General features: G+C 46.4%; 1 long non-coding RNA gene across 1 annotated transcript; it reads left to right on the top strand.

Moving 5' to 3' along the window:
* The first annotated feature begins 10,704 nt into the window (after positions 1 to 10,704).
* Positions 10,705 to 13,580, top strand: LOC115559210 (uncharacterized). The gene is made up of 4 exons (XR_003979455.1): positions 10,705 to 10,985; positions 11,947 to 12,091; positions 12,781 to 12,864; positions 13,426 to 13,580. It is a non-coding gene; the product is annotated as an uncharacterized LOC115559210 (long non-coding RNA).
* Positions 13,581 to 14,200: the final 620 nt, after the last annotated feature.

Raw genomic sequence — 14,200 nt, 5'->3', positions numbered from 1 at the left:
TTGAGGTAATAGGGGAAATTAATTGCATTACCAACGTCTTATTGTGGGACTATTTGCTCTCAAAATGTATACTCTCATATTTGTATTCCATGGAAACTGAGGTGCAACTTATATGTTATTCACAACTTACAACTTATTAAGTCCGGAGACTTCTATGCGATGCCAGCAGTAGTTTGCTGCTCCAGCCCGTAGGCTAGGGCTGACCTCAGTCACCAAGACGCTTTCAAGTCCTGTTGTAGAAACCTGAGCTAATGCTTCCTAGAGATTGTGGCATTTCCCAATCTGAATAAATACCACACAGATAAACACGAGAACTTTGTGCTAGCTCAGCCTTGCAGCACTGTGTGAAGGGTTGGATCGCTGGCAGAGTATTCAGTATTCAGTCGTATTTATAGGGATGAGGCATTCTCATGGCTGTGCTGTTCTGCACGTTTCATGGTCTAGATGTCTAGTTGATAAATCAGGTTTTTCATTCTGAACAACTGGTGGTAAACTTGTGTAAACGTCAGGAGTGGGCCATTTCTCGCTAGTTCTTCTCCACATTTGAACGGCATCTAAAAGCTTTGCTTCAAAGACCAGATCTGGATTTTGTGAGAATGGTTAATGAGGAAGTGTTGGTAAACACAGGGTAGAATGCAGTGTAGACATCAGGGAGTCAGTGCGTGTATTTCTGAATGTTTTCTTCAAAGATCTTCAATAATTAGTTGTAAGGCATCAATGATACCATCTTCTGTGGATGTGAATGCTTCACATGTATGCAAATTCGTTTAATAATGGTGTGCGCTAGTATCTGTTCCACTGTGTTTTGACCGTGGCACACCTACCTAACGCACGGCCCTGCCCCAACAGAGCGTTGTGGACGATGGGACTTGCGGGGGAGTAGAGTGGAGCTGTGAGAACACATGCCGACACTAAAGATCAAGTAGCCGCGCACAAAGTATGGCAAGTATGTGCGTCTGGCGTCGCATTGCAAACCGACGTGTCGAGGAATTAACAAAGTAAGAGCGTGCCATTCACACCCAGACATCGTGACCCATTTCTTTAGGCCACTGCGAGTTACGTACAACTTAGACTTAGGCGACACAAAGTTAAGGGAAGAAGAACGGAAGTAACTAACTCATGTTCAGGGTGGAACAGTGACCATGTTGGTGGGCCCAGGGTTACTATACCTGCTCTCTGAGGTTTCATTCAGAATACATACTCACTGATGAACCCAGAGTGTTTTATGAATGAGTGTTGTAGCACAGTCTCGGAAATAAGCTCTGTCCATCCCACACGCTTGGACATGCATATTACGCGACTATTCATGTACACTGAGCTTGTGTGTGTCCCTGTTATCACGAGACAGTTGATTGTTTAGTTGCAGAACATACTACAGAGGTAGATCACCACCGGAGACGAGCCGGAACCGTTGAACATGAGGAGGCAGATTGACTGATGAGAGCCAGTCAGGGAGTGAATGTGATTGTCTCTGTCATCGTCCAAAGGTCTCCGATTCAGCCCGTTTAGTAGCTCTCTGAACTACTACTACTTAGGCCCAATCCCTTTTCTACCCCTTACCCCTTCCCCTTACCCCTCCCCCTAGTTTTGAAGGGGTAAGGGTAAGGGGGAAGGGGGAAGGGGAAGGACGAAGGGGTAAGGGGTAGAAATGGGATTGGGCCTTAAACCCAATCCCGGAGTCTTCAAACCAAAAACGGGGTCAGCAGCATTCTCCAAAGTCTCCGTTTTAGGGGTTCTGTGTTCCACTGTTGACGCGAGACATGACTGTAGAGAACGTCATGGTTCTGAAAGCGTATGCGTGTGGACGAGGCGTTGATCCTGCAGCGAGTAGGGCCGTCCATTGAGCTGCTCTCAGTCTGACGGTTCTCCCCCGCTCATTATTTGAGTCTTTGAAGTGTATTGCTGCCCTCCATTGTTCAGTAAGAATAGGTAACTTCCAGAGGGCGAGTCGCCTGCGTCCAATAGCTCCATCACACACACTGAATAAGGCACACGAACAACTATACCGATTGGTCCCGTGCCTAGCCATAACGCATTGCTTACCATAGATCATACCCTGGTCAGACTAATCTCTGACCTGAAGTTAACCACAGAATATCTAAACTTAAACAACAATTCGTCCCCAATCCCAGATATCCCAGATATCACCCCATCACTGAGGGTCTGGTCGCTTGTTTTCGATACAAGAAAAAGCAGATTAACCATGTGGCGTACGCGTGTGAGTGTGTGTGTGTGTGTGTGTGTACATCTACGCGTGTGTGTGTAAATATGCATGTGTGTCTGTATATAGGCGTGTGTGTAGCACAACGGTTTCAATGGGGCTTCTGCTGGCTTTCTTCCCTGTAAAAAGGAGCCAGGCACAGAGGCAGAAGAGAAGGTAGTTAGAAAGAGAGAGGGGGAGACCCCCTCTTTGAGGCATTCCAGTATGGCTTGTGTTATTTGTCCGTGGGCATTGTGCTGGAGGCCCGCTGCCGCGTTGCATAAGCACCCGCGCGGCTTCTCTGGCATGTGGGTTGTGAATTACCACAGCAGATGGTAGGGCCGCACTCCTCTTGTGTGTGAGTGTGTGTGTGCGTTTGTGTGTGTCAGTGTGTGTGCGTGTGTGTGCATTAGTTGTGTGTGTCTTTGTGTGTGTCTGTGCGTGTGCGTATGTGTGCGTCTGTGTGTGTGTGCGTCTGTGTGGGTGTGCGTATGTGTGTCTGTGAGTGTATGTGTGCATGCGTTTGTGTGTGTCTGTGTGTGTGGGTCTGCGCGCGTGTGTGTGCGTGCGTGTGTGTGTGTGTGTGTGTGTGTGTGTGTGTGTGTGTGTGCACATCAGGGGGATTTCAGGGAGAGGCGAGGGGAGGAGGAGGTTGTCAATGTTCCGGGTCAGGTGCCCCCCCCCCCACACACACACACACTCTCAGGGCTTCGGGACACAAAGGCCCGGGGGGGTGAATATCGCTCGCTCGTGGCGTGCCAAGCAACAGGCAGCAGGCCCCCCCATCAATCAGCCCCCCCCCCCCCCCCCTTTAGAGCCGCCCGCGTGACGGGCCGACCACGCAGCCCGCCGCCCGCCGACCACCAGGGCTCCCAGTGCTCCCAGTGGGACCCACTACTGTGGCTTGGACTGGGGAAGGGAGCCCCCTCACGATGGTATTAATTCACTGGAATTGATAATGTAGCAGAATGTAGTCATTATCAATAGTAGTAATAATAATAATAAAGATACGTATGGTTTATATAGCGCTTTTCTAAATCCTCAAAAAACGCTTTACAAAATAAAATAATTGAATAAGACTGTATATTAGTAAATATGCATTATTATAATAATAATGAATTCAAAATATGTTATTATTCATGAAAAAATAAATATTAGTATTCACAATGATGATAGAAAAAGTATTAATACGCATGATTCCTGAATTTATGAATTAGTATACTAATTAAAAATGTTAAGTCCGATGTGCAGCTCTTCTGATTGGCCCTGGCGTCTCTAGAGGAGCTCATCGTCCCTCTGATTGGCCCTGGCGTCTCTAGAGGAGCTCATCGTCCCTCTGATTGGCCCTGGCGTCTCTAAAGGAGGTCATCGTCCCTCTGATTGGCCCTGGCGTCTCTAGAGGAGGTCATCGTCGCTCTAATTGGCCCTGGGGTCTCTAGAGGAGGTCACCGTCCCTCTGATTTGCCCTGGGGTCTCTCGAGGAGGTCATCTTCCCTCTGATTGGCTCTGGCGTCTCTAGAGGAGGTCTTCGTCCCTCTGATTGGCCCTGGGGTCTCTAGAGGAGGTAATCGTCCCTCTGATTGGCCCTGGGGTCTCTAGAGGAGCTCATCGTCCCTCTGATTGGCCCTGGGGTCTCTAGAGGAGGTCATCGTCCCTCTGATTGGCCCTGGGGTCTCTAGAGGAGCTCATCGTCCCTCTGATTGGCCCTGGGGTCTCTAGAGGACCTCCCCTCTCACAGCTCCAGTGGTGGAGGCAGACGGTGGAGTATGTCCCTTCAGGTCCTGATCCAACCGGGCTCCAGCTCTAACAAAGTTGTGAGTTTTGACACCCTGGGAGCGATGGTCAGTGTGCAGACTCTACTCTGACTAACGTTCTGTGATTCGTCAGGAGTTTCCTCTTTACTGACTGCCCTTGTCTTCGATTGGCTGCTTCGGACAGGTGGAGAGGAAGTTATACTTATTTGCTTTAATACTTTTCTTTTTTTTTACTTTTATTGTCCTTCCTTTTCAAAGACATTTTTTGTTTTGATTAAACAGCAACGTTTAGTATGTCTAGTCTGTCTGTATACTGGGTCTGTGACTGGGAAAGAGAGTTAAACTCTGGTCTCACCGGTGCTGAAGAGGTCTGCTTCTTGTTCTCTGGTAATTCGAGGCAGCTTGCATCCCCTAATGTTGCATTACTGCCATCTTCTGGATTAATTTGGCCACTTTTCTCCCATGATTCTGATTAATATCAGTGTATTAAAACAAACTCAAATTAATCACCCAATTAATCATCAAATGAATCACCCAAACTAATTAATTTATCTGCAATGCTTATTGCAAATGTATTCGTGCCCACTTTTATCTTTGTGTCCACTTTGACTTTACTAACCAGTAAGATGGAGACTTGATTTTTTCTGTGATTGGTTCTGGGAATCCATCTTGTCGGTCATTACAGGTGCATGAAATGACAGTTTTCATAGTTGGAGAAAATAGGAAATGCGTGGCTATGATTTTGTTTTAGTTTCAAAATCTTGCTCTCTTCCTCTCTCTGCTGCTCTCTCTCTTTCCAACTCCCGGACCTCCCTTACGGAAAACAGAACAAAAAAAATAAGCTTATTATAGGAAGAGGTTAAGGACAATGAGGGTAAACTAATCTACTGTTATTCTTCTTCACGTGGGGTTTGGCTCCAGCGCAGTCGTGCCACGAATCCCAAGCCCGGCCACAGCAGCAGAAATGATCTTTGTAGTGAGTCAACACGTCTATCTGCTTGGGTTTCCTTTCTCCGCCGATGTTTGAACAAGGTCAGGTGACACGGACTGCACAGTATTTGTGAATGAACAGGTTTTCTCACTGCCTGTGTGTGTGTGTGTGTGTGTGTGCGTGTGTGTGTGCGTGTGTGTGTGCGTGTGTGTGTGCGTGTGTGTGTGCGTGTGTGTGTGCGTGTGTGTGTGTGTGTGTGTGTGTGTGTGTGTGCCTGTTAAGAGGTGTCTATTCATACATTCCTGCCTCCCACAGTAATCTGAAACCAGTGTGGGGAGGAAGGGGAGGGGGAGGGGGAGGGGGAGGGGGAGGGGGAGGGGAGGGGGAGGGGGAGGGGGAGGGGTGGAGAGAGAAAGCAGGGGCAGGAGTTCACAGACTTCTAGTTATGTGGACAATGCATCTTAAAACACAAACTCAACAACCACACAAGGCTCCCTGATCAAAACAAATGAATGAATGAACAAGACATGTGCCCTAAGTTGCAGAGTTAAAACCAAGAAGTAGTGAAAGATGATCAATTACACATTAATTATTATTCTTTATGAAAACAATAACAGAAACGTTCGATGGCTCGCTCTCTAAACGATCTGAGGAGAAAGATGATGCAAAATGTGTTGCACAGCAGAACATGACATTAACGACTGAATTTATATTAGTATTGTCTAGAATCGTATCGACTCTCTCCCACCGTGCTTTGAGCGTCTGACTGTTTCGACTCGCTCCGGTCAACAGAGAACATACGTGTTAGATACATGTTATATGCATGTTATATGCATGTTATATACATGTTCATTCACAACGGAGCAGGATTAACATGTAGATCAGAACAAAATAAAAATACAGAAAGGTAACCAGAAACACACACTCACACACACACACACACACACACACACACACACACACACACACACACACACACACACACACACACACACACACACACACACACACACACGAGCAGGGCTGTGTCTGGTTTGTGTCTGGTTGCATCCGTCCCTCCATCCTCTGACCTACAGGCATTTAACCTTTGACCCCCAGCGCCAATATTAACTCTTGTCCAATTGTCCTGCAGCAGCAGACTTCCCCTGGCCGGCCCTGAGAACATTCCGGCAGCCCTGTTGCTAGGAGAGGCTCTTGTCACCGCGCTGACCTGCTCTATGGGCTGGGGTTAGCCTTGATCTTCTCCCACACACACACACACACACACACAAACACACACACACACACACACTCACACAGATAAGCGATATGCACGCTGGATGCTTCCATGCACAGATATCCCCGTGAGTGAGACACATTTACCAACACTGAGCCAGCAGACGTCCTCGGGGCTGGAGGTACTGCTCTGCTGCTGGAGGAGAGGCCACCCAGTCTGTCGCTCTATAGATCTATAGATCTAGACCTATAGATCCAGCACTAGATCTATAGAGCTAGCACTAGATCTATAGAGCTAGCACCATGTCAAAATGACAATGCATTATATGTTTGACGTTGTGTTTATTATGTTCAGCATGCATACGTGTGTATTTGGTGATATCAACAAATATTCAACTAAATGTGTTCAGACAAACAGCATTTTAAACTAGGTTCAATTCCCTCCAATGATAATCAGTTGGGGTTGCTAACTGTAAGCACCTTATTGTTGCCCCCCCCCCCCCCCCCCACACACACACACAAACACACAACACAAAACATGCAAGATACACTAGATTTAACTTTATTATAATCACGCAGAGGACGGGTTCTTCATCACACAATATGTAGAGCGACAGTGACGAATGGAAGGTTGGACGTCCGGTATGAAGAGCATGTGTCGAGCTTCCTGTGTGGTTCCTGACCTCTGACCCCTAACCCTAACCCCTAGGAACGCCCCCACCCCCTGACCCTCAGGGCCGGCCCCTAAACCCCTAGGAACGCTCTTCCTGAGGCTGTCCCTCACCCTGACCCTCAGGAACGCTCTTCCCTGAGGCTGTCCCTCACCCTGACCCTCGGGAACGCTCTTCCCTGAGGCTGTCCCTCAACCTGACCCTCGGGAACGCTCTCCCTGAGGCTGTCCCTCACCCTGACCCTCGGGAACGCTCTTCCCTGAGGCTGTCCCTCACCCTGACCCTCGGGAACGCTCTTCCCTGAGGCTGTCCCACACCCAGACCCTCGGGAACGCTCTTCCCCGAGGCTGTCCCTCACCCTGACCCTCGGGAACGCTCTTCCCTGAGGCTGTCCCTCATCCTGACCCTCGGGAACGCTCCCTATCCCTAACCCTCGGGAACGCTCTTCCCCGAGGCTGTCCCTCAACCCTCGGGAACGCTCTTCCCCGAGGCTGTCCCTCAACCCTCGGGAACGCTCTTCCCTGAGGCTGTCCCTCACCCTGACCCTCGGGAACGCTCTTCCCTGGGGCTGTCCTCTGCTCCCTAACCGTTAGAAACGCTCCCTATCCCTAACCCTCGGGAACGCTCTTCCCTGCGGCTGTGATCCACCACTCGTATCGCCCATCACCGCATGGTTGACAGCACTTCAACAATGTTGTTTGCACTATTCATACACACTCAACCTCCTACACCGTCCAAACAAGCTTACTGTAATTATATCTAATTGTACAACATGTTGTTGCACTTTGCATACATATGCTGCTCATACTGTGCATACAACATCTCGTTGGTAAATAACCAACTGTCCGTACAGTATGTTGCTCTAGTCTACACAGGTGTACACCGAATGTACACACGCTGTTCACACTGTAGGTACAACCTTACCTTTGCACTCTATTTTGAGCATTATTGTAACTCTCGACTGTCCATTCCTGTGCATACTGTTAGATATAGCACTACTGTACGTTGTTGTAATTGCTGAGTACAGGTTCAAATCGAAATAAACGCATTTGGCATGGTCAAGCGACAGTGTAGAACTGCTCGTCGCTTGTTGTTTAATAGTTTGTGTACTCTCAGTGTCCTCTCCCTGTAGTGAGTGTCAGAGCAGGTCTCTCCAACAATGTGAATCTGAACCGCAGTACCCGTTCTAAACACTTGGTGTCAATGTTATGGTTCCTTTAATGCTGATGTTGTCGGAATATACGTATATTTTATTTAATGGTGCATGATATAATTGTGTAATTTAGAAAACAGGAAATAATGCTGTGTTTGTTTATGGTCAGAGGTGGGAAGTGGGAAACGTGTCATTGCTTAAGTACAGTTTTCAGGCATCTGTACTTTACTTGCTACGTTTTTTCCAGTCCTTACAACTGGCTATATACTTTAGTATTAATGTATTTCAGAATAATCGATCATTATTTTATTTAGCATCATTGCGTGCCTCCCAACATCAAGATGAATGCATGATCTAACAATCCCTCCATGATCTCAGTGTCATCCAGTGTCAAAATCACTTTTAGAGAATAAAACGTCAGAGAATGTGAGAATATTTCCGACGTTATCAATTCTAGTTGATGTATTTTATTTAGGTTTGGGTTCCTAAGATTTCCTCCATGAAAACATAGATGGTTTAACTTGATACATTTCCCGCCTCACAAAGTGAACACAGACTGCATCTGAAACTGTAAACACTGAATCCTCAGATTCTAAAGCTGACCCGAGTGCGTTCAGAGTGACTGACCTGGATACGTCAGTCATCTTTCAAAAGACTGGGGACAGTCGAACGGTGCCCCGTTGGGTGTCTGCCCCCTTAACGTACCTGCGGCGCGGTCTGACCGGTCTATCGGTACCGATTCAGCCGCGTCCTCGACCATCCCTTCAGCGAGGGAGGGCCGCACAATGAGAAACCAAAAGGGTGCGTCTGGGGGAGGCTACCTCCGAGGCTCTCCAGTCCGCCCGGACTCCCTCACACATACAGCTGTGTGTGCGTGCCACTAACGAGGGGATAAGGAGGTCATCTCCCGGTAAACAGACGGCCCTCCTGTGGAGCCCCGTCCCACAATGACCACGCTTCAGGACGCACCGCGCTCCCGGGCCGCCGTGTGGGTGCCACAGGGTCAGGGGAGGGCTCGGGCTAGCGTGAGAAAGGCCCGTGGTGTTTTATTTTCTTTATTTGATGGAACCATACGTTAGTGGCCGCTGCCCGGCCGCTGGCCCCCCGTCTAGCCACACGCCGGCGGCTTGGACGGCGTGTGGCTAGACGGGGGGCCAGTGGCCGCTGCCCGGCCACTGGCCCCCCGTCTAGCCACACGCCGGCGGGTTGGACGGCAGGTGGCCGTTTAAACGTGGCTGTGGGAAACAAGAAGTCTGTTCTGAAGAGGATCAATCTAATGTTTACCTGGTCTCTCCACTGATGCAAGCAATCAATAAGAAGAATACATTGATAAGATAAACTGATGGACGGTGGTTTTACCCAAAACATGTTATTCACTTAATCATCAAGAACATTTTGTATGCAGTGTGAGCGCCAAAGCTAGTGTGCTCTGGGCTATATTAAGAATAACTTTCTGTGCTTTGCTTCTGAGCCAGAGCCACTGAAAAACACGGAAACAAAAGAAGCACCTGTCCCATCATCAGCTTGTTCCCACACACCGTCACACACTGGTCTGCCCGGGGCCGACTGCGGTCAACACATCAGCAAAGGGCTGGACTCTAGGTTGGGCGTCCGAAATAAAGCCAGCCAATAGAAGGGAGGACAAGGCTTTGATAAGAAGAACAAGGAGATCGAGAAAGCCATTGGCAATTGATTCCATTTTCTTTTACAATGACAAACAAAGTTGGACGTGCTTCAAGAGGTCAGCTTTAACCGAGTCAAGGTTTAGATTGTTTTAAGTTTCAATGCAGCGTCGAAGTTGAATGTCAATTTCAGCCACATTAAAAATCCCTGTGTAGAATTTGTATCCATGTTTCCATGCTGTTTTCGTCCTCCGTTATGACATCAGTTGCCTAACATTAGCTGCCAATTTTGCAATTGTCCCCGAAGGACCCAGGGCCAGGTGTTTGGAGAACGCCTGGGACGTCTGCCAGCCTCCCCAAAATGGGTCCGGAAGTGAAGGATTCTAAGACTTTGGGGTGTCACTACATGTTAACGTGGTAAAGATGTGTTTGTAACAATGTCAATCACTCCACTCCACCTTGGAGTGCCCGGGCTCCTCCAGACCAGGACGCTGGGTGGTGCTGTGGAAAGATGGTTTATTGTAAAAGTTTGAAGACAACGGTACATGACCTGTTGCTCCATGTGGCCATTCAGGCGATGTCCCTCTGTGTGCAGTGATGGTTGGTTAACCTGTGCAGACTGATGGCTCAATGTGCGACAGGTGTGCGGCCCCCGAGTACAATCAGTGTGACTCTGGCCAGGTGAGGCCGCTTACACCCGCCCTCTATTGTTCGTATTATGTGATCGTCAACAGAGTAATCTATGCCCTTTGGTCAGTGTTACTAAATAAGGCCGTCATTCTGAGAAAACAGGAGCCGAATCCTTTTCTCTGCCAACCGCTTTGTGAATGTTCTACCCGGCCCCAACGGTCGGAGGCCTTCATGTCCCATCAAGTCGCCGTAGTCCTGGATGTGTAAACTGTAACTTGGAAACGCCAACTCGGCCGTATTAACTGGGTCCTTTATTTAATTTGTAAGCGTCTGTAAAGGTTTAAAATCAACACTAGACTGGCCACTGTAAAGAACACAACTTTTACTTTACTATTTCAATTCCACAACTGTATATTTAACTGAATTTATTTATTTCTGCCTCAGTGCATGCTGGGAAGGATGTAGCCCACCGCGGCGATGCTACGATATCTAACGAACGATATGGACAGTTTGCTCAGCTTCCTTCAGTTATCAGCTGATTGGTCCCCAGTCCCACGGTGTGCTGGTGTGTGTCCGTGGAAACCCTCACCTCAGTGCCCTCTCCTGGAGCCGTGCCGCTGCCCTTCTCTGACTTTGGCGGCTCAGGACGTGGATCGCCTTAGAGTGGGTGTACTCCGTGTACTGGTTTGTGTTTGTTGAGCCTCTGGCGGGGGCGGGTTTCATGTTTGTTCACTGGTCTGTAATTCACACACTTCTTCTAGACTCTTCTATCGACGGTCTGGCCTGGAGCGGACTCAAAGGGCTTCTGAGTGAGTACTTTAGGCTGCAAATAGTGGCATACAAATATCTCCATCAGGCTTTTGTTTGTGATGTATAAACATGATATTTAACTAAATGCCTATATAAGGGAAATGTCTTTGTAGCATACAAAGTATCAGCCTTTATAACAGCAACTTTACAAGGATATTAATTTTTCTGATTAAAAAAGCATTAATATGTTGCTTTGAAAAACCTTTACTACAACCATGCTCCATAACCTTTGAATAAGACTTAACTTAACATATCACAAATCTTAACATAAATAAAAGCTAAGGTAGCTCAGGTAGGTCATTCCAAGGACATTATACACCTAGATGAAGGTTAAGTCTTGATAAGTGATAATGTTTTATCTTTGTTGTAATTTTAAGTAGGTCACAGATTTTAACTGGGCAGGTAAATTAGGATAGAATCCATTAATTACATGATTGGTTTGGAGACCAGTGAGGACAACGAGTGGATATACATTAATACACAATCAAACTTATTTATTTTCTGTTTTGTATTGGTCTGTTTAGTTATTTAATAAAATAGATGTATGCCATGTGGAGAAAGTTACTAAGAAATGGTTACAGTGTCAACGTGATGGTCACATCTCAGTGTAGCTAATTACTTAATTAGAACACTATGTTAAACAGCCAACCGTTGTATCCTTAACGTTTGTGTGCTATAATAAAGGAGCCCGGCTCAAAGCGCAATCCTAATGAGACGGTTTGGTTGACAATGGCGTAGAAAACACAATACTATTGTTAAACAATATAAATTCCACTCATGTAAAACCATTATGCGAAATTCAAGCTCTTGTGTTCCTTAACTTATGTTTCAAACAAGTTACGAGAGTAAAACTCCTGGCTCAAAGAATAGGGTTAAGCGAAGGGGGAACGTGAGGGGATAGCCTGGTGTTGGGGAACAGTGAAAGGGCTGATTGTATCCGTCTCTTTCTCCCCGGGACAGCCTCGCTTGTAAAGAAAATGGAGAAAGATTTAGGGAGAGAGCGCGCAGGGTGCTAGGGGAAGCAGCTCGCTGTGCAGCTGCTCTGGATGCCTTTGGATTACATCAGAGTGGCTGAGAAAACAAGAGGCAGCGAGAGGGAGAGAGGGTGAGGAGGAGACACACTTCACACATCACACATGTTTCCACTGCTTGCTTTCTTTCCTAAGTACACACACACACTTTGACTCGCACACACACACACACACACACACACACACACACACACACACACACACACACACACACACACACACACACACACACACACACACACACACACACACACACACACAATAAGTATTAATCACACAATCATGCAGTCACCAGTCACCCCAGCTATGCCCCGCTGCAGAAGGCTACAGTTGGCTACGGTGAACTCCTCTGTAAACAGTGCCCACACTGCATTGGTTGATTAAACCTCAGATTATAATGTTCCTTTAATTTTTCCAATCAAGGATGTTTACCATACGTCACGGGGTGTGTCTGAAACTATGAATCCTGAAAAAGAAACAGAAGGATTATCAATAATCTAATAATCTTTCGAAAAAATATATGAATTGCGCAATTGTTTTTGTGTAACGTACGTTAATAAGAAGTTGAAACTACAATGGGTACAATGAGCATCTATGAAATGTCTTGTGGACAGTAGTAGTCATACTCTCAGCCCAAGCAATGTGACCTGAATCTAGACTCATATTGTGTCTCTGAAGTTGAAGTGCTATGACCCCTTAATGCTCCCATTTGAACGTGATGTAAATGTTCTCTGTTTAACTCGCTGCCTTTGGTTTTCTGCAGAGCTCGAGTGAACCCGTCGCAGTGACACCTCCAGGGTGGCCTTCACCAAGTCAGTCACTACAAAAAAACACTGCTGGTAACGAGGTCTTCACAATTATACTATTGTTATTATCGAGTAAACTAAAGCTAATTATACAGGCTCAAACACTTTGAGATTGTAACAAAACGTTTCACGTCAATTTACAGTACATTCCCGCTTTCATTTCTCCAATATGTCATAATGTACTTTCATCGCTATTTTCCGTTTGCTACTCACACTCGCATGTGTAAATGATGAATGAATCGCATGATTTTTTTAGCCTATACCTTATCTTATATACATTTACATTTAGGGCATTTAGCAGATGCTTGTCAGAAGAAAGAGAAACAACAATATATCGCCGTCAGTACAGTAAGGATGTTGATAGAACGAAGTGCCAAGCACTAACCATCACTAGGTTAACCCATTCCCTGTATACAACACAGAAGCTAGGATAAGATGCTACACAACCAAGTACCACTTTAAAGTGCCAGGATGTACAACGTACACATCACCTTATTGGCCTTACCTTATATCCCTTGGAGCCCCGTTCTGGGTCTTGTAAAGGTATTGTTGTGTTGTCGTTTCAGACCATGTTCTCTGGGGCTCTGTTGGTGTCGTTCCAGACCATGTTCTCAGGGGCTCTGGTGGTGTTGCTGGTGGTCCTCATCATGTGCAGGAGGGTCATATGGCACGGGATCTGCCTGCTGATTGGTCGGATGTTGTTTAACGAGCCTGTGAGGGATAAACAAAAAACTAATAAAGTTTTGTGAGACCAACGAACGCACTGACTGAGTCAATCATTGTATCTGATTTTCAATGACGAGTCTTCAGCTCATGGAGCTCAGGGTGAGACCACAGATGGATCAGCGTAGTGTGAGGAGAAATGTGTTATTTAATCTCAGGGGAGACCTGATGACCACCACACATTGAACCCTGTCCAGTTGTCTAAAGATGGATCTGGTCACCAATTAAAGTCACTATCTTTGATATTGCAGATATATTGTAACCTTCTTGTGAATGATTGTTGACAATAAGGCGCACCGCGTTTACACAATTTGCTTATGTATATTTACAACTGTTGCATCTGTTTGGTTTGTTGATCTCCTTTTATCCTTGCCTTGAATCCTATCAGAAGTTTATTTTTCAATTTTATAAAAAAAATTGCATTACCTCCACTTGAATATTTATCACCGTAGTTCATGAGTCAATTGGCACAATATTGAATAGCTAAAAGTTGTTGTAGGATCTTTGATCATATTATATATGAGCCCTTTTCATCACATGAATGTAAAGATTAAATATATTTACAAAAGTTCATGAGATTTAAAATGAACTAGGAAATCATTTATGACCCTGACTTTCACTACTGAGGATGCAGATATTATCTGAACGACCACT

The sequence above is a fragment of the Gadus morhua genome, chromosome 14 (assembly GCF_902167405.1).
Source record: "Gadus morhua chromosome 14, gadMor3.0, whole genome shotgun sequence".
NCBI lineage: Eukaryota > Metazoa > Chordata > Actinopteri > Gadiformes > Gadidae > Gadus > Gadus morhua.
The sequence above is the reverse complement of the archived record's forward strand: the minus strand, read 5'-3'. Positions and strand labels throughout refer to the sequence as shown.